Here is a 27030-nt window from a genome sequence, read left to right as displayed (position 1 = left end):
TTAATATGTTTAATATATTTCACCTGTTCGGCTGAGTTGACATATGTTTGTCCTTAGGCTTTATTGTTTTGCGCAATATGTACAAAGGTGTTTCCTTCAAATTCAAAAAGACTGCTGTATTCCAATTTTTGACATATTTACCTATTATATTTTTGTTATTTTACTTTTAAGTTAGTCATTTTCAGTCTTCGTCCAGTTTTCAGACATATTCACTGCGTATATCCAGTACGGTTGAGACGATTTGCTAGCAGTTAATTAAGATCTGTTCATTCTATGTTCAGACTGTTCAGTAGTTGTTATTTACCTGTATCACTAACATCATAATAAATTGTCTGAAAAGCTACTGAACAGTACTGATTTTGATGGATAAAGTGCAATGCAGTGTCAAAAAAGTGATTTATTTAAAAAGAAACAGATGTTTCTCCTTAAAAAAACAGTCTTCGGCATTGGCCTCCCAGGATACGTACATGCCGAAAAATGATTATGAACTATTAACTGTAATTGGCCTTCACTTCAGCGGTTTATTTTTTCATCAGTTGTGGATGGAGGCATATAACCTTCTTATCTTAGCCAAGTATAGATAGTTGACTAAATATTTTATTCGACCTTCTTTTTATTTAATTTATATCAATCATTTATATATGCTGTCAATCATCATCATCATAAATATTATTTTATTAATAGAAGTACTATCATACTCATTAGTATCATTTTTTATATGTTAAAACATTATCATTTTTATTATTGTCATTATCATTTTTAATATTATTATTTTATTTTCAATTATACTATTTTATTGTTGGTGTTATTATTATTATTATTTTTTATTATTATTATCATTATTATTATTATTATTTATTCATTAATTTTATTGTTGTCATCAATGGCATTCACTATTGTATTTTCATTGTTAAATGAATTACTGTGGTTTACTAAAGCGACCTATAAAGAAGACACTATGAAGAAACTGATGTTGGTTGTCTTAATACTGTTCATAACTATAGCTAATATTTCTGGATAGTCTCCTTGATCAACTCATTCGTTTTTATGCATATCCACATAGAAATAATACTCGTACAACAACACGAGGTTGCAAGCGACGTCTTTAAAAGTATGCGCTCGTTATTGTACGGTGACGAAAAAAGCATTTCGAGTATGCATATTAAAACGTATCATTTCTTATGAAGCAAGAATCTGATTAGTTAATTACCCGGGTTTTAATAACACCCCTAGCAGATCAGCAGGCGATAAAATTTTGCCAAAATATTTTCAAAAAAACAATTGTGCCAAAATAAAAAAAACAAAATTTTGTAAAAGTGATAATTAAAAAAGATGCAAAATTACAAATTTCCACGGTATAAAAAAAAGACAAAAGAACGCTTCGTAAGAAATAAACTCGTTATCTGGGTACAATCAGTGGTGTACGGAATTAATTTTACGCCGGTATTGAAAATGCATACAGGGGACTGCGTCTCAGCACTCTAAAAAATTAATTACTTGAATTTACTTAAAACAAGTATTCATTTTACTCATATCAAGTAAAAAAACAAGTAAAAATGTTTGTCAAAAAATGAGTAATTGCTAGTAATGCCAAGTAATTGTAAGTAATTACCTAGTAATTAAATGTAAGTAATTTTTCAATGTATCTTAAGTAATTCTTTTAATAAATACTAAGTAATTTTTTTCCTATATATTAAGTAATTCTTTTTATTATAGTAAGTAATTCATTTAATACACATTAAGTATTTCTCTTAATTATAGTAAGTAATTCCTTTAATAAAAGTAAGTAATTCTTTTAATTAAAGTAAGTAATTCTTTTAATACACTTTAAGTATTTCTTTAAAAATAGTAAGTAATTTTTTGAATACATATAAGTATTTCTTTTTATCAAAGTAGGTAATTCTTTTAATACACATTAAGTATTTCTTTTAATGATAGTAAATAATTTTTTTAATACACATTAAGTATTTCTATTTATAATAGTAAGTAATTCTTTGAATATTTCTTTTAATATTCTTAGTAATTCGTGTACCACTTGTAAGCCATTCTTTTACTTATGGCAAGTAATTTCTGGAAATACAATTACTTGCAACAGTTAATTTATTTGTAGGTTTTGAGTAATTCTTTTACATATAAATTTTATATATATATAATATATTTACAGATTAAAATAAAAATTCTGCACTGTTTTATTATAAATGCATATAATTTGAAAAAGTAGCATACCTTTTTAATTCTCATTTTACTTCCTCATAAAATTTATAATCCTTTTAATCAACGAGGTCTTATCTTATAAGTATTTAAAAACTAAAGTTAGCAGAACTGATAGGTTATTTTGTTATTAAAAAAAGTACAATATCATCAAATTTCCTTCGAAACAAGATTTCTCAAAAGGTTCGTCGCACACCAACTTGTGCTTGCTATAAAGGAAACTGTTTGCAGTTATTTTAAAGTTGCACAAATGTCTGATACAATTTTGTTTTTTTTTGTGGAATCTGTCATACTTTTGTCATAACCTTTTCGGACAGAACAACCGTACGCTTGACAAGACATTTTAACACTGATTCTAATGCAACATCTTTTGTAACGTTCATTTTGATTGGATAACCTCACCAATTTTCATGGCATCAATTCACAATTGATGCTATGAAAACGTACGCGCAAGCGCAAACGACGTATGACAGATTTTAAATGTATGATTTGACTTTTTTTCTGTCAGTTTCATTAGAATGGAGATAACAATATTGTATTTTAAGCTTTGACGGCATCAATTGGTGATTTGATGGTCGCAAATACCCTTTTACTGACTTTGCCAACGCGTCACCAGTAAACTTAATTTGCGACTATCAAATCACGAATTGATGCCGTCGGAACTTAAAATGCAATACAGTTATCTCCTAAATGACGACAACGGTAATCTCTGATTGTTTTAGTATTTTGTGGTTTATAGATATAACGTGACTTTTTACATCGGGGATGCTGTCAAGATGGGCGACATGTCGAGAACTGATAGTTAATTTCAAAAATCGATTTTGATATCTTTGCAAGGAGAATAAAACTTAAATATTTATGAATATGTGATTTTCTATACATAAAGAACAAAATATCAAATTTTCATTTTTTGGCGGATTATCCCTTTAACATCATCATTTATTTTTGATTTGATATAGTTATTAATTTTCTCAGATTCAAAACTTGTGTGAGGATTTGGTATAAGCTTCTCACCTACTGTGCTAAAATGATGATGTAAGCAGTTAGCAATATCATTTTTGTTTATAAGGACTTTCCTTTGTGTGTTTAAATGTCAATTTCCTATTTTGTTATGGAATTCATATCCTTCAAATGCCTTCATAGAATTTTACAATTATTAATCATTATCAATGGCATCCATAAAATATTTGGTTTTTGCTGAACGAATTAATTGACTAGTTTTATTCCTAATTTTTTTATAATTTTCAGTGTCTTTTTTTTGTGAAAATAATCTCTTTAGAATTTTTATTTACAAATTCCATGAGTATACCATTCTAGTTAATATTTATGTTTGACACGTTAAGTAAAAGCAGGTGCATGTTCATCTAAAACATTGACAAGTAAGTAATACCACATGTCCATTGCGTCGTTTGGGTCATTGATTTCGTGTATTATATCAAATAGTTGATTGAACAAATCTTGTAAGAACATTTCATCATTAAACATGTTAAATGCTTTGAAGTTTCTGTATTTGATCTCAAAATGTGAATCTGATTTGTCTCTATTAAGCTTTGAAAATTTGTTAACAGTACAGCTAACATGACAATGATCACCTGGGGTGTAAAATGGTAATGTTACATTGATAAGACTTGTTGGATTAGTACTGTAAAAGAACGCTTAAAGCCAATCATTTGAAAGCCGATGATATATAAGTATCGGAAGACGGGAGCTATGTGACCAAAAGGGACCTAATAACCAGCTGATGTTTAAATGTTATGATGTAATATGCTATTATATTGATAAACCATCAAAGTTCAAAAAATGAGGATAACACTCTCAATTGTGTTTATAATCTAGAATTTTAAAGGAAAAACAGAGATATAAGCTTATTCAACAACAAAAAACATTTTTTCCTGACAAGTGTTGTCTACAACTATAAACTGTATCAATCAAATCTGAGTATAGCAAGTAATTTTAACAATCATAAATTATGATGTATTATTTCTTTAATGTGGGATGCATTACCATGATTACGTCGTGGTACTTGTTGATCATTTTATAACTATGAAGAAAAACTTAAAATGATGTCGATAAAAGTTCAAGATTTAAATAACTCAAGACTTACTATATTTGTGGAATAATTTCCATTATGATGAGATTGGACCAGACACTATAGCATTGTAATATTCTAAATCTTGGGATATCCCTACTATTTACAGTACGGGCACATATATCATCCAATGTTAAATACCACTGTTGATACCATTCACCAACTTATTCCAAGAGAAAATCTACATATTGAATCAAAGATACAAAGCGAAAGTTGTAATTGGTTCCATTTCAAAAATTGTATTTGGAACTGCCACAGTTACAGATTTCAATCGCCTTGCACGCCATATGAACACTTTTATCAAGAAACAGTTATAAATCAGCCAAATCCATGGCTGATCATGATGAAATGCTGTCATCCTATATGTCTACTAGAGACGGTTTGGAAATATTGATTCAGAAATATAATGATGGGAGGGATATATGTTATAGGGTAACTGTTTGCGTAACTTCTTCTTATCTAACTTACACTATTAACAAATAAAGTTATGGGCAAAGGATAAATTTGATGATTTAATAACAAACTGATTAAAGAAATAAATATCTCGATTTTATTAACATGTACAGATTATTGTATGTAAAGCTGTTTGTGTTGTAAATAACTATTTAACTATTAAATGTCAATGAATTTTCACCAACACGGAAAATTTAGTTTAAAATATTACTTGTGATAAACAATAAATAGTGACAGCTGAATATAATTCTTAAGCTTTTCTTACGTAACAATGATTAACCCTCGGTCATTCAATAAGCGCTTATACAACGTAAATATCCTGCGACAGATTTCAAATGGCTTCGAGAGTGTTAAGGGGTCTCAATTATTTCAATCTCTGTCAAATCAAGTCATAAACCTGTATTGTACCTCACTTGGAAACAAAGTCACATGACTTTGGTATGTTTTGTCGCATTTGTAGTCACTTGTAAAGTTACCTTCAGTTAATAAACTTCATTATTTTTATCGCCTGTCTATTTTCAGGTGAGTACACATTTTAATAGAATAAGTAGAATACAGGCTTAACAAATACTGTTCTAGATCTTCAATGTCCTATGTCTATAAAGAACAATTTAATAATCCAAAATTTGGAAGAACAGCATACGGAAGATGTCGGGCAAAAACTTTGTAGTTTCATATATGAACAATTAGGTACAACACGATATCGAATTTGGTAACGTTCACCGGTTCGGTAAAAAACCTAAAAAACACACCCTTCAGTATTCACCAACGGTTTCCGTGTGACATAGAAGAACGTCGAAGAGGAAATTATATCCTATCCAGAAGAAAGCCAATCATTCGGGTAGACATGCTTGTCCGTGATAAAATCTTTATAGACGGCAAACAATATATTCTTGATGAAAGCATGGATCATAAGGATATGAGAAGTGGTAACTCTAGTAGTGATAATCCTTACAGTTATCGCGATTCTCTTCTGATTAAACCAAAGGATACGGACAGGCCGTACAAAAAGATGAGACGCTCAGATTCATCCCCACCAATGAGTGAAAATGGTGACTAGCATAGCCATGGAGTACAATATACTACTGAAATTAATGACAATGTTGCAAATACAAATACCCATATTTGTTTATCTGAAAATATAAACTGTATTGTTCATTGATTACTTAATAATGATAATGCACGTGTAGATTTTAATGATCAAAGAGTGGCGAAAGATCAAACAATCAGGTTAAACTTATTGAAAATGTTGATCAGTGTGAAAATAGACGATCTTGCGAGATAGACAAAATGTCGTACTTTAAACTGTGTAATGATTTGAATGTAACAGACCATTTTACTGCAGTTGAAATATATAATCTATATTCAGAAATCATTGCTATTTTCTATTCAGATTTGTTTTAAATGGTGATTTAAATGACAATTACCTGCGTGTAAGTAATACTGATATTGACTTAAATAGTATATATTGCTAAGACACTAGTGGGCGTGTAATCGAGTGTAAATAGTACCGTTAATAGTGGTCAGGTCATTAAGTTAATATTTTATGTTTAAATTGTTGTGGCATTAAGTCAAGTATGCAATATCCAGAATTTATAGACGATATTGATGTCATAAAATTTTCCTTGGTTTTACTTTAAAATGAAAAACAGAATATCGGTGACTAGCAGACGATCAAGAGGTATTATAGTTGGTTATGCGGAAAATTAAAAGAACATGATAGAAATTAAAGAAACAGATTGTAAGTATATCCTGTGGTTTCAAGTTAACGGGAAAGTTTTTCATTTAGATAAACCCGTTGTTTTTGGCATCGTTTATATACCTGCGGAATATACTAAGTATCCTTCAGATGAAGCGATTAATCAAAACAAGAATACTTACGCTTTTCAAATTATTCAAATTATATATGCCTTTTATGCGACTTTAATGCCAGGACAGGGTGTGATGATGATTTTGTAATTATAAATGAAAATGAACATGGTGAGAATAATTTGGCTGATTTTATCGAAAATCCCGTTAATGCTCTAAGAGCTCTGTCTATCCCCATTAATCGTGTAAATATGGATTAAGGTAAACATAGATATTGAAATATGCTGTTGAATTTTTGCAAAAGTAACGGCGTTTTCATACTAAATGGAAGAATGGGAAGGGATCAAAATATTGGGCGATTTACTTGTCGTAATGCCAGTGTTGTAGATTATTGTATCAGCAGTCCTTTACTTCTGAATTCGTTTAAGGACTTTGAAGTTTTAGATTCAAGTACATTATTATCAGATGTTCATAACCCACTCTCTGTTACTTTTTATTGTAATAAAAACTTGGTAAATGACCATGCAGAAAATGTTGATTGTTATAGTCACAATAATACTTTTAAGAAAATAAATAGATCGGATTCTGAAAGGATGAATGATTTTCAGAATACTATTGATATAGAAAAAAATGAAGAATTAGAATACAAACTTAGTAATACTGGTTTGAATGATGGTAATAAAAATGTAGTTAATTAATTTATAGGTGATTTAAGTAACATTTTTGTCAGGTCTGGGCAGACAACTTTTGGTATTTTAAAACGGCATACAAAGAAGGAGAAAATGGAAATAAGAATAAACTATGGTTTGATGTAGAATGTAAATTTGCACGCCACAATTACAGAAAATTAAAGAGACGTTTAAAGTTGAAAAATAATTGTCAAAACCATTCAGACATGCTAAATGCCAAAAAAACTTATGAAAAGGTTCTCGATAACAAAAAAAAAGAAACTTAAGAAATGATCTCACAAACAGAATTCCAAATTTGCGTGGCAACAACCCAAAAGAATTTTGGAAAATATTAAATCACAGAAAGAGGAAAAAGCAACCTGATATTGATATAGGAAAATTACACTTTTTAAAAACTTGAACGCTGCACTGGAAGATGACCAAAGTGTGCGTTTTCCCGACATTAATCCCATGCAACGTGAGGAGCTAAATGAACATATAAATTCGCCTTTTTCACAAAAATGAAAATCTTCAGTGCATTAAGAAACTGAAGAATGACAAAGCTTGTGGAGAAGACGAAATTATAAATGAATACATAAAATGCACATTAAACCAGTTTATATGCATTTATGATAAACTTTGTAATATAATATTCGATAAATGTTGGTTAATTCGTACTATTAAACCTATATATAAAAATAAAGACGACTTTCAAGATCCAAAAAATTATAGACCAATCACTATTGTTAGATGCTTGGGAAAACTATTTACTGCAATCTTAAATAAAAGACTAAATGATTTTTCAAACGAATTAATCATCATACAAGAAAACCAGAGTGGTCTTCGGCAAAAGTATTCTACTACAAATAATATGTTTACCTTATATTCTTTTTTCGAATTATTCAAATGTAAGAAAAAGAAATTATATTGTGCTTTTATAGATTTTGTGAAGGCATTTGTGTGGACGAGACGCACGTCTGGCGTATTGAATTTTAAGCCTAGTACCTTCTGCTAGCTATTATTCGTGTGTTTCTTTGTCCTATATGTTCTCCCGTTTATTTGTATTGTGGTCCTGTCATGTGATGTTGTCGTTTTGGTGTTGTGTTTGACGTTGCCATAAAAGCGGGAGGTTTGGCATGCCATAAAACCAGGTTCAACCCACCATTTTATTCTTAAAATGTCCTGTACCAAGTCAGGAAAATGGCCATTGTTATATTATAGTACGTTTCTGTGTGTGTTACATTTTAATGTTGTGTTTTTGTTGTGTCGTTGTTCTCCTCTTATATTTGATGCGTTTCCCTCAGTTTTAGTTTGTAACCCGGATTTGTTTTTATCTCTATCGATTTATGAGTTTCGAACAGCGGTATACTACTGTTGCCTTTATTGACACTGTATGGCGAGATGGTTTGTTTTATAAAATGTAATGGAATAATATAAATGGTAAAAGAGGGGTGAAAGGTACCAGAGGGACAGTCAAACTCATAGATCGAAAACAAACCAACAACACCATGGCTAAAAAATAAAAAGACAAACAGACAAATAAAAGTACAAAAGACACAACATAGAAAACTAAAGACTAAGCAACACGAACCCCACCAAAAACTGAGGGTGATCTCAGGTGCTCCGTAAGGGTAAGCAGATCTTGCTCCACAGATGTATAAGGTAATATTGAATATGTACAGTGATATTAAATCTCGTATATCATATAATAATTGTAATTCGGAATACTTTGCTTGTGACAATGGTGTACGACAAGGAGAAACCTATCACCTTTCATGTTTTCTTTATTTTTAAATGACTTAGAAAACTTCTTAGTCAGTAAAAAATATTGCAGGACTTAAAACTGTAGCAGAAGATATGGAAAGAGAATTAGAAATATATCATTTATATATATCAGTTTTTTATTATATTATACGCAGATGCCACGGTGTTGTTGGCCGAAACACCACAGGACCTGCAGACGCAACTTAATGCCTTCCATGATTATTGTAATGCTTGGAAATTGGAGGTAAACGTTGACAAAACCAAAACCTTGGTGTTTGGTTTTGGGCGTTTGCCAAAAAATCTCTGACACTAACATTGAGATAGCAAAGCTGTCACGAAATAGAAGTCCCTTCATTATATAAGTTCCAAGTGGAAAAAATATTCTGTAATACTTTTTCCACTGGAACAAATATTACAGTATTTGTTCCTTACGGAATAGAGGTTATAGAATATTTGTTCCAAGAGGAACAGATATTATGGCATAGTTTATAACAAAGAGTACACTGGAACTTCTGTAAGCCGGAACAAATATACGTTGACAAAGCAGTTTAACTATTTGGAAATTGTTTTTACTACAACAGGGAATGACAAAAAACATTTATCCGATAAGGCCATGAAAGCAATGTACGAAGTACTGAAAATAGGAAGGATGTATTAGCTTTCTGTAAAATGTCAGCTTGATGTTTTTGACCAAATGATCAAGCCCATTCTGTTGTATTGTTGCGAAGTATGGGGGGTTAATAATAATGATATAAGAGAAAAGATACATTTAAAATTCTGTAAATTACTTTTAAATCTGAAATCCTCAACATCAAAATACATGGTTTACGGGAAACTAGGTCGCCATCAGGTCGACATAGATATAAAAGTTCGGGCAGTATTATTTTGGACAAATTTGATATCCGGCAAACAAGCAAAGTTTTCCTTTATATTATATCAACTTTTGCGCCATATGAACGCTCACCATAACATGCAGACTAAATGGATTCTGTCAAAAACATATTGCAAAATTGTGGTTTCTCATATATATGGGAAGCACAAAATTTCATTAATAAAGATTGGTTAAAAATTGTAAGAAAGCAAAGATTGTTACTTTTAAGGCAGGAATTGTAAAACTTGCGTATTTTTTGTAGGTGGATTCCATAGCGTTATCACGTGCATCAATTCGTAAACAAACAGATGATGGAAAATTCTTTTATACCAATATACTGCAGCGATGCCTAAATGTCTTAATAATGTATCAGGGTATTGCATGGACAGCTTCCTGCAAGAGGGGTTTCTGGGCTTTTAGAAAATAACTGTTCCATTTCTACAGCAAAACAAAAGGAAGGTTCCTTTAATGATATCGATTGGATTTATATTTGAACAACTAGTGATTAATTTATAAATCCCGATTTAATAACGACGGTGGACACGATTAAGAAATCATAAAAGGGAGACGTGTTAGCTTCATATAGAACGTTTGAGCCTTCATAAAGAGTACACGTTTTGGTGTTCATTGACGTCTTGACATATGGACACGTTTGGGGAAATGGACATGTTTCTGAGTGTTACATACATAATACTCCTTACTTGGGAGCACTCAATGTGCACTTTAAAAATACACGTAGTTTATACATACATGTAATATGAAGGGGAAAGGCATTCAAATTTGTATGCAACCATATATATGTATTTTAACCCCAATATCTTCACTACATGTTTTTTTTTCAAGTATCTAACATGTTTGGTCAGATCATATTTTCAAGGTGCTGCTTCATGCAGACTTATAGCTATTTATATGGATGATGGTGTTGTATTGACACAGTTGCATGGACGTATTAGGGTGCAATGGACTATTCCAGAAATAAATGGAAGATGCTGGATTTCCATTATTTATTAGTTTTAATACAAAAATATGGTTAGTCTCTCTGGTTAGTCAAATAGGTGGAAATTCAGTTTCTTTTGCAAAATCTGTAAACAAAATCCAAAATTTTGAATGGTATGGAAAGTTCCCACACATGTTCGTTTGTTTACAAATAATAATGTCACGTGATTATTCAATGATGTCAGATTCATTATAATTTATTCTAGAACATCGTCCGCCATCTTTATGAATGTGTGCGTACAAAAGTCCTCATCATAAGCCAATTATCTTGTATAAACTTGAACAACTTGAACAAAAACCATGATATGCAAAAGATATGTTCATGGTTACACGTTTAATACAAAGATATTGCAAATACAGATAATTCAGAAATTATGTTGGTCAGATCAATCAGAGAATGAAAATGTCAGTGACCCATATCGTCAAGGTTCACATTTTTGTCCATTGTTTACATTTTTAAGAAATGGGATTGTTACTTACCACTCTCAAAAGTCGACAGAACCCAAATCAATTTTAAATAATACTCATCGAAATGACTGGTAACAGAAAGATTATATTCTCGATTAAAGTCTTCGAAGATCATTATCATGTCTCATTCATGGTTTTTTTATTGCGCGATAGATCCTTACTGACCATCGATTTATATAACAAAATTGAATTTTATTAAACACTATTTCAGTGTCAATAAGTATAAATATACATAACCATGGCATATGTTTTATATATATCTTTGTCAAGATTAATATATTACATTTACAGTGTGCTTCACTTAGGACTTACATTTTAGCGGAGGCAATTTATTAATAGTATGTTTGTGAATCTTTGAGATCGTCACAGTATTTCAACAAATCAGTGGAATTTTAATTTAGGGCATATCTATTTTTAATGCAGTTTTTTCATACTTAAATAGAAGTTATATAAAAATGGAATGCTGTTAGCAGATATAAATAAAGGCAACAGTAGTATACCGGTAAAACAGCGAATAATAAACTCTTTTTACAAAAGATTGATTGGATCGGGGTTCTATGTATTCACATTTTTTGTATAACTCTCCTTACTCTTGGGAATAATGCAGGGATTTTTCGACCCAAATGGTTCACCACAATTAATATTTTTATATATATAGTATAGTAATTAATCAAAATTTCATATAAGGTGATATGACCGTTGGCAGTTTTTCGAGGTCATCTCGATTGATAAAAAGGTGGCGTCAGAGCTAAAATACATCAGACATGTTGATACATTATAGAGAGCCCATGAATTGTTAATTGTTTCTTTTGGACTTTTTGTAATTTAATTAAACGTTTAAGTATTTTATAAATACATTATTAGAGTTTTGGTCATATCGTTGGACAGGAATTTTAAAGCTGATCCCCCTTTAATAAATCAAGTATAAAGTTGATTTATAATACATTCAGTGAAATCTAAAATCGTACATGTAAATCATTTAGAAACTTTGGTAAACATTTTCATATCTGAATTTTAGTCAATTAAGTGTTTTATGCTTTCTAACATGATATAAGTAGCGCAGCATTGTCACATACTCAAAGTTACATTAATGGTTTAAATAATCAAAAACTTCTGCAAATAATAAAGTATATTACGCTTCTATGATTTCAGCTTGCCTTTTTAAAGTTCAATTAAATACGTTTAAATGAATTATTTCAGTTAACATAAAAAGAAGGTATCATTGTATAGAAATAAAAACGCTGGCTATATGTGATTAGTTGGTATATCATTTATATTTAACTCCTTGAAATCATTATGAGTAATGTTTCGTCTCAGTACAAAGTTTTATTTTGATCAAAATTCAGAAATATTTTCTGTGGCATCGCTAGGCATGGTAAATACAACCCAAAACTCATCAAGAAAAAGCCCCGGGACCTATATATTATGTGCGGCAAAATCATCAAACGAGCTCCTATTTAGCAACATCAGCTTTTCCATAAACAATTTATTTAAGGCGACATTTAGGAAAATTTTTGCATAAAATAGCATTGTCGGTAATAGAGAAATCATTTAGTACTATGCAATCTCAAATAACATCAAAAATCAAAGTAAACATAAGATTCAAAGTGAGCATGTACTATTTTAAATCCTACGTAAAAAAAATTGTTAAAATCACGAACAAACAAAAAATAGCAACCACCTCAAGTTCGCGCCTTTTTTCCAAAGTCCGTTTTCAATTTAAAAAGAATGGGCATTGAATATTTCGTAAATAAATAAACTTTACTGTATATTGTTCAAAATATATGATGAATGAATTAAATCAGAAGAAAAAAGAAATTGACACTATACTTCACTTGTAGGAAATATGTTGGGTATACATTTATTATCTGAAAAAAAAAAATATATCACAGGTGATCCTATATCCTATGTTTTGAAATCAGAAAACTATCAATAATGTACAGATATGTTTGTATATATATGTAACCCATTAAGAATATTTGCCTGTTAATATTATATATAACTGTTATGTTTTTTTTTTACTTATATGCGTAGGGCTCTGGTCTGTCTGTGGTTTAATATCTTCGAATTGAGATGATTATATTCATATTTATATACGATTATCAAAATTATTGTGTCAATTATCAAAATCATTGTAATGAATTACTTTGCTTTTCATGGCCCCTTTAATTTGAATAAAAATATCTTATCTTATAATACATTTAACTCGATAAAATATAACTGATCTCCGGCCAGTAATCTTCAATCATAAACGAACAACCTCAGTTTAAAATACTTTACAACAACACGAAAAAAAATTCAAATATTACTGATACAGCAGAAACTAGAAATTTTTAAATATTTTTTTTAAGCACGCTCTTAACCCCCTTTTGTTTTTATGTATCGAAATTAAACTTATGTGCAACTGAACCAAATAAATCTATTACCATTCATTCATTGCTAATTCGCCTTTAAACGGAGCCATTGACGACCTTGTGAAAGAGGGACGAAAGATACCAGAGAGACAGTCAAACTCACAGATCGAAAACAAACTGACAACGCTATGGCCAAAAATAAAAAGACAAACAGACAAATAATAGTACAGATGACACAACGTAGAAAACTAAAGACTAAGCAACACGAACCCAACCAAAAACTGGGGGTGATCTCAGGTGCTCCGGAAGGGTAAGCAGATCCTGCTCCACATGTGGCACCCGTCGTGTTATATAGCATCGAGTTTCGTACACATAGGTTAGCATCTGATGTAAATTGTATACCCTTTGAGTTCCCAAAAGTTCTAGCAAGTTTGAAGTTCATATACGATATAAATCTCATGCTATTACTTACAAAAGCATCTTAAAGTGTATGGGACATAAAACATTCATTCCAATTCTGAAAATGTATTTTGTTATGCTAGTTTATCTGTATAAATTTTCCTAATCAATTCATCGACTAATTTTCCACGATTTTTAAAACCAAAAAGTCAATAGATACTATAAATATATATTTTTAACTTTCATGATATACCGAATTTAAAAAAATGGAATAACCAATTTGATACGTGATCACGAATAACAAAAAAAAGGAATAACTGTAGATTGCACTTTGTAAACACAGCTGTTTTTCAAACCACGCCTCTTTTGGGGAGATATATAATATTCATAGACAATTAATTAAGTTGAAGTCTGTGGTAATCCTTAGGTCCAGGTTGGGGTAGTATAGAAATTTAATGTAAGTTTAAACTCTAAGAAGTTCGGGGCATATACATGTTGAAAATATGCCGCACAGCCCTATATTTTGACCTTTGAAAAAATAGTAGTGCATACATGTATGAACTTTCCATTCTAGGATATCTTTTTTTTCAAAACTTCATAGTAAAAGTGGTACAGTTTTAGCCGTGAAAGGAGTTCCTATGGGAAATTGCATTGTTGATATTTAAAGAAATGCAACCTCTATTGGGTAAAAAAAGGGAACATACAGAATTTCTCCAAATCTGGTTTATCTAAGAGATTTTAATGAAATTAACTCAAATATGAAGGTCTATAAATATTTCATGAAGATTGAGAAAATCCTGGGCCTTAACTATGATGACTCAGCATAAATTCACAGTTTATAGTATGCATAGTTTAGTTTAAGCCCTGAATGCAAAATAAATTCATTATATGTGCATATTAGTAATTCAAATTGTTAAGAAGTGCTTATATTTTTTCTTTGCAGTCATTGAAACTCATAGATCCTTCCTGAATATTATTAGTGGGGTGTTTTTATCCTATCGATAACCCAAAAGTAAGCCATAGCACCTAAATGTGCTTTTTGTGATCACGGCATAAACAAATACAAGCTAGAAATATAAAAATACCTCAATAAAACTTACAATAGTGTGTTCTATCCTAAATATGCAATAAATATTCCATATTGCTAGAAACAGCAGAATAATTTAGGAAATTTGAGGCCCTAGGGGCAAAAAACAGACAAAAATGCCTACCCCCTGGTTCATAAAACAAATAATTTAACTTGTAAATGATATGACTTTATTATTTCAAAGGTCTTTTGTATAGAAACCAATAACTGTACTTGGAAGTTATGCAAAATCAGATGTTAGCAGTCATTTCTTTAAAACTTTTAGTGAATTCATACATCAGACTGGTATCTTCATACATACAACTTTTGCAAATATGGCTTTGTTTAAACCTTTCTAGTTCATATATTAGCTAAATTATGTTAGATATATGGTAAGAGATGATACTGTTGTGACAAAATTTCTTAACTGACCATTTGAGGCAGTAATTGTGAACTTTTATTGACAAATAGGCATACAGTAAGATGTGGACTAGAGACAGAGGCAGGATTGGACACTTTATATAATCTTGAATGTTGGAATGATTAGCTGCTAAACATTACATTTATAGTGTTCTGAAATGCTTTCAATTTGTTATCAAAATAGTTTCAAACATGTTCTAGACATTTCATTCAGAATACATGCTCATAGGGTAAGCTGGCAATAATTAAAGTTTTGTTTTTAAATTCTGTAAAAAATTGATACAGGGGTGAGGGTATAAAATGTACTGTAAAAGAAAACTTAGAGTATATGCAGTGGTTTCTTTCAGGCTATAATTCTGAGATATAAGTATTGTTGTGAGAAAAAGTGTTTTTAGAAAGTTTTCTATTAGAATAAATGTTAGTGTAAGTCCTCAGATTTGTTGTGACGAATTTGATCATTGATATTGAAACTTTTAAATTTGTGATGTCGGATTCATTAATAGTTTGTATAGGTCCTAAATGGGCTTCCGGTATTGACGGTATCGTTTTAGTATTATTAAATTTAAAATTTGTATCAATTCATGCATCTAAGCCTGTCTATTTTATGTTATAACGGAATTGAACCTTTTTCTAACTATGTGTATACAGTATTTAAAGGTATGATTTGAACAGTTTGCTCAGAATATATAACACCCCAAGGGTGACTGGGAATTAGAAATATGGTCACCATTGGTCTTCTTCCGACTGGCAGTAAAAACCCTTGTCTAAGTGGGGCGTCCGTTTGGCTGTGAGGGATGCACAAGTACGCAGTCACGTCCGGTCAGAATGGGGACGTTAATTGGGTAATGACTAAAGTTAAGTTACAAGATAAATTTTTCAGACTTATTCGGATGAAAGTATTATCCAAAAATATTGCAATGTTTTATCGTTATATCTGTGCATTGTGTCGTATTTTTATACGCCTTGCAAACAAATTTGAGGGTATAAAGGAATCAATCGGTCCACAGGACTGTCCGTTTAGAACGTTTGAGTATTAAAACACTGATGTGAGCAGTTGCACAGATTAAAATATTGCCTCATATTTAAACAGAAAAGGGGACACTTATAGGGGACAGTATCGCAGCTACTTCTACTTTCCCTGCAACACATATGTTCTCTTTATGCCATGATGTGAGAGTGTTTTGTTTGTTTTGCTCCGTGTTGAAGGCCTAACTGTGACTTTTAGATGAAGAACAACAATAAAAGCGCTGTTTTTTGCTTTTTGTGTGTGTTTTTTTTTTTTTTGCTCTATGTACAGATTTTGTTTCATGGATCATTGGTACCCCACATCATTGTTTTTTTATTAATGTTTTTTTTTTCCCCAATGTGCCTTATTTTTATAAGTTTTGTAGTATATATGAACTATCCTGTCCACACGACTGTCATTTTAAAATGTCTTTGTTTCATGTCAAGAGGTGTAAATATGTGATGTTAGCCGTTTCACCAGATTTCAAGAAATAATGTTCCTTTTTTAAAAGAAAGGAGGCACAATCACAGCTACTCCCCACTTTCACTGCAGCATACTTTTCTTTTATACAATATTGCCGGGATAAGATTATAGACATTAAAAGTAAAATTGCAGTCCAAAGCCAGACCAATTTAGATGAAGATATAAACTAAGTATGTATATCATAGTCTTATCATTGTATCTGTTGAGTGTTGCTTAATTTAAATGTGTTGTAAACAGAGTTTTGAAGACAAAAAGAATAATCCTGTCCACATGAAAACCATTCAAAGTGTAAAATCATTTTTGAGTAGTATCGACAGTTGTTTTATTGCAGACTAAATTTGTCAGATGAATTTGTAATCTAATTAAGTGTTAAAAAGTTTAAGTTTATCTCTATATAGTGAGCCGTCTCTTGGGAACCAAGGGCTTGACAGGGGTGGAGGGATTGCTCACTTTCATTTCCGAGATAAGAGTATTGACATGCAATAGAAATATTATACTATATTCAGAAGCAGCTAACATCGGACTCTGACTTCTTAAAAACTGATTTTTACTGTGCGTTTCGCCGTGTGTTTTTTTTTTTTTTTTTTATTCCATATTGGCTAGAAGTATAGGGGAGGGTTGAGATTTCACAAAACATGTTAAACCCGCCGCATTTTTGCACCTGTCCCAAGTCAGGAACCTCTGTCCTTTTTAGTCTTGTATGTTTCTTTTACTTTTGGTTCATTTATATGTTTCGGAGTTTAGAGTGACGTCCATTTTCGCTTAACTAGTATACATTATTTCTAAGGGGCCAGCTGAAGTATGCGCTGTGTTGAAGACCCATTGGTGACCTTCGGCTGTTTTATGCTTGTTTGTGTCGGGTTGTTGTCCCTTTAACACATTCCCCGTTTCCATTCACAATTTTATACAGTCTGTCATATATTTCCGAAAGAAAATGTTTCCTGTATTATTCGGAAAAGAGTTTTTTTATCAAACTAAATTTGCAAGCTACCTAAAATGAACAAGTGGCTTCTAAGAGCATGAATAGCTCACCTGCCAAAGATTAATCTTGCATTGCTGGTCATTTTAACGGTTTCTACCTATCTATTACAGTTTTCGAAAGAAAGTGTACGAAGTCTACGACTTGCTGAAGGAAATAAGATTACATTTGGGTTTCATTTATCTATTATAGATATTTATCATATAGTTGATTCAATCTTGATGTTCATTTTTGTGTTGAAATATGTAGTTTTATTCTATAATAACTATTCTTCTTAAGGCTTTGCATTTAATAGTAAAATCTTGTATTTTCTAGATAAGAGTAAATACGTTTCCGTTTAGATTAAGAGTAATACGCTGCAGTTGTCTCCCTTTCCATTCATTTTACATTTTTGATGAATTTTCACTTTACAAATAAGAATTAATTAAATTTGTATGAATTTTCCTTCAAGTATTATAATACTACATATCCAGAAATATTTATTACTTTACTATAAATCCTGTCAAAACATCTACTATAAAATATTTTGCTTATTGTTGAAAATTATTTTAGAAATGTTCTGTGTTCTGGTTAAGGGTAATAGGATAAAGGTAAATTTACGGGTAAAGGAAAGTTCATGGATAAGTGTATGACATACATCCATGCCGAAAAATGGTTATGAACTATTAAATGTAATTGGCAATCAATTCATCAGCTTACTCAGTTGCGAAAGGACTGTAAATAAAGGCAACAGTAGTATACCGCTGTTCAATAGTCATAAATCGATTGAGAGAAAACAAATCCGGGTTACAACCTAAAACCGATGGAAACACATCAACTATAAGAGGAAAACAACGATACAACAGAAACACGGACGTGCATCAAAAACAAACGCCAACATACAAAGAAAAGAAATATTTGATAACAACTGCCATATTCCTGACTTGGTACAGGTCATTTTAAGAAAAAATGGTGGGTTGAACCTGGTTTTATGGCTAGCCAAAACTCCCGCTTATATGGCAATGTTAAAAAATATCGCTAAAATGACAGCACTACGTGACAGAAATATAGCACAAAAAAACGCAAGAACTCTCAGCACAGAGAAACGCACAAATAAATAATAGTCGTTACAACATGTAAACATATTTATATTTATTTTTTTTTTAAAGTTTAAGTTCAATCAGCAAATACTCCTAAAGAAAACCAGTGAAACTGCTTCAAGTAAAATACTATCATTGGCAGAAATTAAAGATAATTCTTAGTATTGAATTGAGAAAAGTTGTCAATTTTTTGTTATTGAATCTTCACTATTTTCTACATAGTAATATTCATAATTTATCTTTTAAATTGAAAAAGATATCAACTTTAATTCAATTTGAACACTTTTCAAATCTCTGTTTTCAGAATAAACTTTTTCAAAATAATACAAAAACAATAATATACACACAGTATTATCACTGCCATCATATTCCTTCTCAATTAATTTATCAATAAGTAACAGATCGTTCTTTTGCTTCAAGTTGTCAATTTGTTCCTCCAACACCCTCTTACTTTGATTGAATTCACAAAAACCAAATTTTGAACAATTTATTTGTGAAAATTTACAAAAAATGTTAGATTGAATCAACTGATTAAATAATAATGTTTGGCCGAGGTAATAGCTGGCAAAATGTTCTGCTATCAAATGTTCATACACGTGTTAAATTCACCTCATGTGATTGGTTATTTAACTGATGATTGATAGGAGACCAGAAAGGTGTTTAACACATTAAACCTTCGTATCTTAGCCAATTATAGCTAATTTACTGAATATTTTATTCTATTTTCTTTTTATGTAATCTATACTTATCATTTATGTATGCAGTCAATCATCATCATCGTCAATATCATTTCGCTATTAGTTGTGCTATCAAAATCATTAGTATCGTTACATTACGATTTTCATTAATGCTGTTATCATTATTATTAGTATCATTTTATTTTTAATTCGCTTTAATTATTATTATTATCTCTTTATTATTATTATTATTATTATTATTATTATTATTATTATTATTATTATTATTCAATGGCTTACACTAATGTATTTTATTGTTAAAGGAATCATAACAATAACTGTGTTTTACTAAAGCGACCTGTAAAGAAGACACTATGAAGAATCTGATGTTGATCGTTTTGATACTGTTCATAACTATAGGTAATATTTCTGATAATCTCCTTGATCAAGTCCGTCGTTTTTATGTATATCCACATCGAAATGCACAACACGAGGTTGTACGCGATGTCTTCCTCGCTATGCAAAACTTTGATCACACCGTACAGTTTATGACCAATCAAATCTTTTTTTTATTCATTTCAAACAGGGGAAATATGTAAAGCAAGTTAAAAGCAGAAGAACGGAAGGATAGAGCATGTTCATGCAATTTCCTCAACAAATCTGTTCATTCGATTTAATGTGTTTTTTAGGACTTGTCTTTAAAAATATGATCATTTGCTCATCTATAGGATAGTTTTGTGAAAGCCATTACTTTAAAAAAAAATCCAACAAACATACATTTTTGAAATACTAAGGCTTTTCTACTTCAGGAATAGATTACCTAAGCTGTATTTGACAAAACTTTAAGGAATTTTTGGTCCTCAATGCTCTTCATCTTCGTACTTTATTTGGCCTTTTTAACTCATTTCATTCGAGCGTCACTGATGAGTCTTTTAAAGACGAAACGCGCGTCTGGCGCAAATACAAAATTTCAATCCTGGTATCTATGATGAGTTTATTTTAATAAACGGGATGGTGAATGAAGGCACATAAAACAAAAAGCTGGACAAAGGCACGTCAGGTTTTCTTGAATCGGAGTTAATCTTAAACGCTCGCTTTTATCACCCAACGAACGACTGGAAAACAACAGTCAAATTCATGACTTGGAACACTCGGTTTCCGCAAAAATAGTTGGTTAGACCTAGTTCTAAAGCTGGCTAAAACCTCCTTTTTGAATGGCAGATTCATGCCTCCACACTAAATCTCTATGTTTGAAATAAAATTCAATAAAGTTGAAACCAAGTAATGATATTTCTATACTTTCTGTAACTTTTCTATTTTAACTTTATTATAACGTATTATTACAGGAATAATATACACCCTCTAAAATAGCAATCAACGGTATGACTTTTCGGATTGTTTAGGTGGGATAAAGTGCCTTGCCTACCTAACATATTTTCGACAAAGCAACGAGCCAAGATGGAGTTTTGGCAATAATGTTGGTGTGAGACAGGCGTAGAAAAAATAAAACAATATGAACAATTTGGTAGTTAACTTCCCAATAGATCACTTAAAACGCCATCTAGCGGAACATTTGTCATTGTGGACCGATATGATTTGCCGATTCTTTCTAGTAACGGTAAACACACATATATCATTTACAGTCTTTTATGAGGGTTTTTTTTACATTTACGAAGGTCAAAGCGAAATCCTCAATTACAGAAATAAAAACAAAAACTGTCATTTTTTCAGAAATTTGTTATGGTTGCATTGTTTTCGTTTTAGATATTGTGTATTCTAGACATGAATGTGCGTGTTTGGCGGTTTGGGATCCAGTTTGCTCCACAACTAATGAGACTCACAGTAATTATGGTTGCCTAAGTTGCGCGTAAGTTTTCTTTACAAAACTGAAAATGCTCATTCTTTATCTTTATTATAAAATAAGTATTTACTCAAACCCCGCGGTTAGAGTTGACGTATATTATAATGCATGCTGGGGATAATTGAATGCTAAATACAGAAATGCGTCTTTTCTTCACAAGTTATTACTGACAACTTGAACATTTATGTTTTGGTTAGCATATTTTTCTTACAATTCTGAAGTAATATACATATATATCTATATTTAGACTGCAATGTTGATTGTGTGTTGGATGGATTTAGTTAAGATCATAGAATCTGGTTGTCAACAAAATACCTCCTTGGCATCATATGCATGTTATTATGTAATCTTACAAGCTGAATCCTAGTAATAACTGAATATTAGTGACATGCCTATTAATTAATGTTCCCTGTTGAAGAAGGCGGTCTCGCTCATGTGAATCCCTTAGCTGTTCGTTGTTACCTTGATCTGTATCTTCCTAAATTACATTTATGAGATCTGAACATTGCGTGGTAAATTATTGTTGCTAAAAAATTGTTGTTTAGCCAAAATTGTTTGCGTATTAAAAAAAAACCAAAACGTTAGCAAATGTTTTATGAATAAAAGAATTTCCAAAAAGTTTATGTATTTTGCCATATTTTGTTTGCAATAAAGTTTTGAAAGTGGCATTATATAATCAATTATTCTATTTTTTTACTTACAATCACTTATAAAGTGCATCAGTAAAAATAATACATTATAACCAAATAAAATCAGTAGATTCCAAACCTATACTATAACTCTGGTATTGAGTAATATCGTTAATCATACTACAAATTTAATACTATCCCGAATCCTATTACAAATCTTGATATCCCAATTCCTATTAGTAGAACTACTTTGAATTAATAAGATTATGAATCTTACTGAATTCCAATTTGTACTGTAACATAGAACAAAACAAACAGTTCAAAATAACAACAAAAAAAGCATATGTAAATATTGGCAAATGGAAATGAGACAATATTGATGAGGCGAACAGAATTAATTTCTCAAAGAATTGGTGAAAAGACTCACTGTCCAGGTATGGTGACATGTCTTTCTATTGAATATTTCCTTGTCACTAGCGTGTTAAAAATCCGGCTTAACGTTTCAGTCTAGTACAATAAATTCATCATAGATACCAGAATTACAATTTTATACGCCAAATGAGTGTTTCATCTACAAAAGACTTATCAGTGACGCTCGAATCAAGAAAGTTTAAAAGGTCCCATAAAGTACGAATTATAAAGCAGGGTTTATAATCAAATCACATGACTATGTTCTCATCATGAATGTGTATATAATTTACCGCTGGACATTTAACAGTCATCATTATCATTATCATTTTTCTTTGATGTCTGTGTGCAAAAGTGTAAATTTTAACGATCATATCGATCAAGGTCTAAGTGTTTATCATTAAGCAGGTGCATCAGTGCTAATCCATTTGGTCATTTCTTGCCGATTGTTGCACCCAAAAAAATTTCAGAACCATTATCTCACTATTTGAACGCTCACTTTCGCAACTGGTCACTATCCTGCAGACGATTTTAAGATTGACAAAGATGTTTGGATGGTCAAACTTGATAATATAATAAAAAATTATTGAGTGTCAGTTGTTTACAGGTATAAAACAAGCAAAGCAATATACTATGCTTGTGCATTCAATACACTGTTTATAAATTCAACTAAAATACATATGGTACCAGATATATCGCAGAGTTCATTCCAAGCTGGCTTACTTTCTCTCTCTTTACCATTGTTACATGTTTCATATCACACAAAAATTCTTAAACCTATTGAAAGTCCGGCAGTAGTCACTTATTTAAAAAAAAAAAAATCAAAACAACTACTGAGTATAAAAACAGTGCGTAATAACATCATTTTCTCAGTATTATTTCAATTTAACGTATAATATATAATCTGAGTTGTTCGAGAAAGGATTTGTCACAGAACATTATTAAAAGCCAAATGTGTAACTATTTTAAAAAAATCATCAGAATTTGTTTCAAAACATTTTTAAAGACTGTTAGGCAAGAAAGAATAGTTTTCATAAAACTAGTCCATGACAGATGTCGAACAGTTAAAACTACTATAATTTTTATTTCAGCCATCAAGTTTATGCTTGCGATGGTGCATGTCCATGTGTGAAAGTAAGTACGAATGTGCCAGTTTTAAGTTTTAAGTTTTAAGAATTGTAGTGAAGGATATGTTGACATACATATGTAAGGAACCCAACCAATTGTGTTCAATGGGTACCCTAAGTTCTTAATTACAGGGGATTATAATCAAACACAAATACAAAACAACGAAAAGAAAAGTTCTCCGAACAGCGCACACTCAAATCTATTTGTTTGTCCAATGTGAACTTTCCTAAAAACTGGAAGTGATAAATCTAAATTTTCAAATGTATGGTAAACCATCTTTTGCACAATTTGAAATACGAATATCATCCAGAAATTCTTCAGGGGATGGATCACTACAACGAACTTTCAGACCAATTTTTTTTTTTAAATTAAGGTCATTAAGGTAATTACCAAAAAAATGGTAATATAAGGTTTACAGAATTGATTTCAATTTAATTTTTTTCAACGCCTCCAAAGTTTGGTATCGTGCTCGCCCCTAGTACGGAAGTGCGTGGAATCGAATACCGGCGGATGAAACCAAAGACTTGAAAATTGCTATTTGCTGCTTCTCCGTTATAATAAAACACTAATGAAAAACAACGAACGCACGAGAAGAAAAATTCTCCGAACAGTGCACACTCAAACCTAATGCTTTGTCCAATGTGAACTTTCCTAAAAAAAATGGAAGTGATAAATTTTCAAATGTATGATAAGCCATTATTTGCACAATTTGAAATATGAATATCACGCAGTTATAAAAAAATATAATTGTAGTATTCTCCAATTTCAAGATATGATTTATTCTGTCAGATTTCCCGAATTACGTATATTTTCCTTTGTGTAATATTGCAATAATCAAAAATATAACTGAAAAACTTAAAGATATCGTCTAATTTCAATGTCTGGTCATTAATATTTAGAGATGAACGTCAGCTCTACCGAAAAAGAAAATTTGACACAAGATGTCCCAAACAAAGATATCGATGTTCTTCTTTAAAAAGGTTGCTGGGTTGCTGCTTTTTAAACCGCCACTTTGTTTAAGCAGGTGTTATATAGTGATGGTTGTGTCCGTTCGTCCTTTCGTTCCGCTACTGTTTTGAACCGTTTGGCAGAAATCTTGAAATTATCACAGAATTTTATTCACATGATGTACTTTTACACTCCGTATGCAACGTCTTCATTCTAACAGTCTTTGGGGTTTACTTTACCATGACAAGGACTGCGTCATATTTACAAACAGCAATTATACATACGTAGCCTATTTTTCTGTATGGAGACAGGAAGCAATATGTATTTAGTTAGGCTGATCAGCATTTAATAAAATATTCGCAATATCTCACCCTATAGGTTGCACTTTGTAAATACAGCTGTTTCACAAACCACGCCTCTTTTGGGAAGATATATAATATTCATAGATATTTTGGTTTGTTTACATACTTGTTCCCAGATATGATCTCTATGTTTCATCTCATAGAGACATAACTTGGGAATGTTACTAGTATAAAAACAAATGGTTGCGGTGAATATTGAATTCTGAAGTAGGTCCAAAGTGAAGGTATGGGTAGTACAGAATTTTAGTATAAGTTTAAACTCTAACAACTTCGGGGCATATAAATGTTGAAAATATGCCGCACAGCCCTATATTTTGACCTTTGAATAAAATAGTAGTGCATATCAACATTCCATTCAAGGATATAATTTTTTATGAAGCTTCATAGTAAAAGTGGCACAGTTTTAGCCGCAAAGGGAGCTCCTACGGGAAATTGCATTGTCTATTTTTACAGAAATGCAACCTTTATTGGCATTGTCCATCTATTTTATTTCTGATCGAATTATGATCGGGAAGTTTCCCTTAACAAGTAATTATATAACGGTCCTTGCAAGACAAAAGGTATAAGTTTGGAATCTTTGCTCACAGTTACTCGAATATCAAACACTCGAAAGCTGTAAAATTATCACTTTTGTTAAATGCATAATTAGTGCTAAAAGTAAATATACTCATTCGTCAATAAAATTTACATAATTTGAAAGATTCAGGAACAAAATATAGTTCTTATCAGCCGTTTCCTATTGACATAGTAATATACAATACATGTCAAGCAAACTAATACAATAACATTCTCACCTTGATTTTTTTTTAATGGAATACAAAATATTAAAGTATTCGAATTTGATGAAATTGATATATTATAGATTCATTGCGGTTTTTTTTTCGGACAAAAAACCAAACGTTCTGAAGGCAATTTATTATGAATGGGTGGAAACATTACCGACTGTGAAGATCAATTAAAACAATAATATTTTGTTAAAATAATGTATATGGTAATGAGTGAGAATTTGTAACAGTGCCGTGTCCTCTTGAAACAAATGGTTGGTGTGGATTGATTGATTGGTGTTTAACATCATTTTCAGCACTATTGCACTATTTCGTAGTGGTCAGTTTTCATGGTGGAGGAAGCCGGAATTCCAGAAAAGAACCACCGACTTTCAGAACGAAAACTGACAATCCTAGTCAATTAAGATTGGAGTTGGGCGCACCTGTCAAATGCGGGATGCGTACTCAAAACCTCAGTGTTGACAGGCTAGTGCTCCAGTAGTTTGACTCAGTCCAATTGCAATTGGCCATCCAGACCCTGGTGTGGATTGATGTCTAAGTACGGAAAAAGCAATCAACCATGGTGCGCCAAGTTGAAAGAATTTGAAGTTCTATGTATGTTTAAGAACCTTTTTATCAGATGCAACAAGACTTAAAAACATTGGGCTGTATCAGTTGTTTTGTTTTAAGTTTTTTGTTGTTGGTTCTTATTTCTTCCTATTTTTTTCATGATTTTATTTTATTTTAAGCAACAGTTATTCAGTCGTCCAATCGACACTTATAAATTGCTCAATGTTATTTCCTTAAAACTAATTTATTTTACATTTTTATTTCAGAACTGAGTAAGATGGAATAAAATATTTTAAATATATATATTAAAATATTCAAAGAAAAAAAACATTTTCACATTATGATTTAGCCAAGGCTATCATTGTTGGATATTAATGTTAGAAAAATTATCATTAACGTACAACATTGTTAATAAAACCATTCCATAAAACATTATACAAAATACAAAATATTGATCAACACGAAAACGAAAGGCGAAGATACCAGAGAGATATTCAAATTCATAAGTCGGAAACTGTCATTGTCATAGCAAAAAAAGTGAAAACGACAACACGACAAACAGTACACA

The 27030-nt window shown here is 31.1% G+C and overlaps 1 long non-coding RNA gene across 3 annotated transcripts; it reads left to right on the top strand.

The window, feature by feature from the left end:
* The first annotated feature begins 5174 nt into the window (after positions 1–5174).
* LOC127700897 (uncharacterized) lies at positions 5175–26802 on the top strand. 3 transcript variants are annotated; one of them, XR_007981763.1, is made up of 6 exons: positions 5193–5275; positions 6147–6186; positions 20116–20212; positions 21557–21659; positions 23782–23824; positions 26729–26802. It is a non-coding gene; the product is annotated as an uncharacterized LOC127700897 (long non-coding RNA). The 3 variants fall into 3 exon arrangements; XR_007981764.1 differs by lacking the exon at positions 6147–6186 and having other exon boundaries at positions 5175–5275; XR_007981765.1 differs by lacking the exons at positions 5193–5275; positions 6147–6186 and adding an exon at positions 6468–6494.
* Positions 26803–27030: the final 228 nt, after the last annotated feature.

Source organism: Mytilus californianus, unplaced genomic scaffold (genome assembly GCF_021869535.1).
Source record: "Mytilus californianus isolate M0D057914Y unplaced genomic scaffold, xbMytCali1.0.p SCAF_5, whole genome shotgun sequence".
NCBI classification, from domain to species: domain Eukaryota; kingdom Metazoa; phylum Mollusca; class Bivalvia; order Mytilida; family Mytilidae; genus Mytilus; species Mytilus californianus.
Note: the sequence above shows the minus strand (reverse complement) of the source record. Positions and strands in the feature narration are given on the sequence as shown.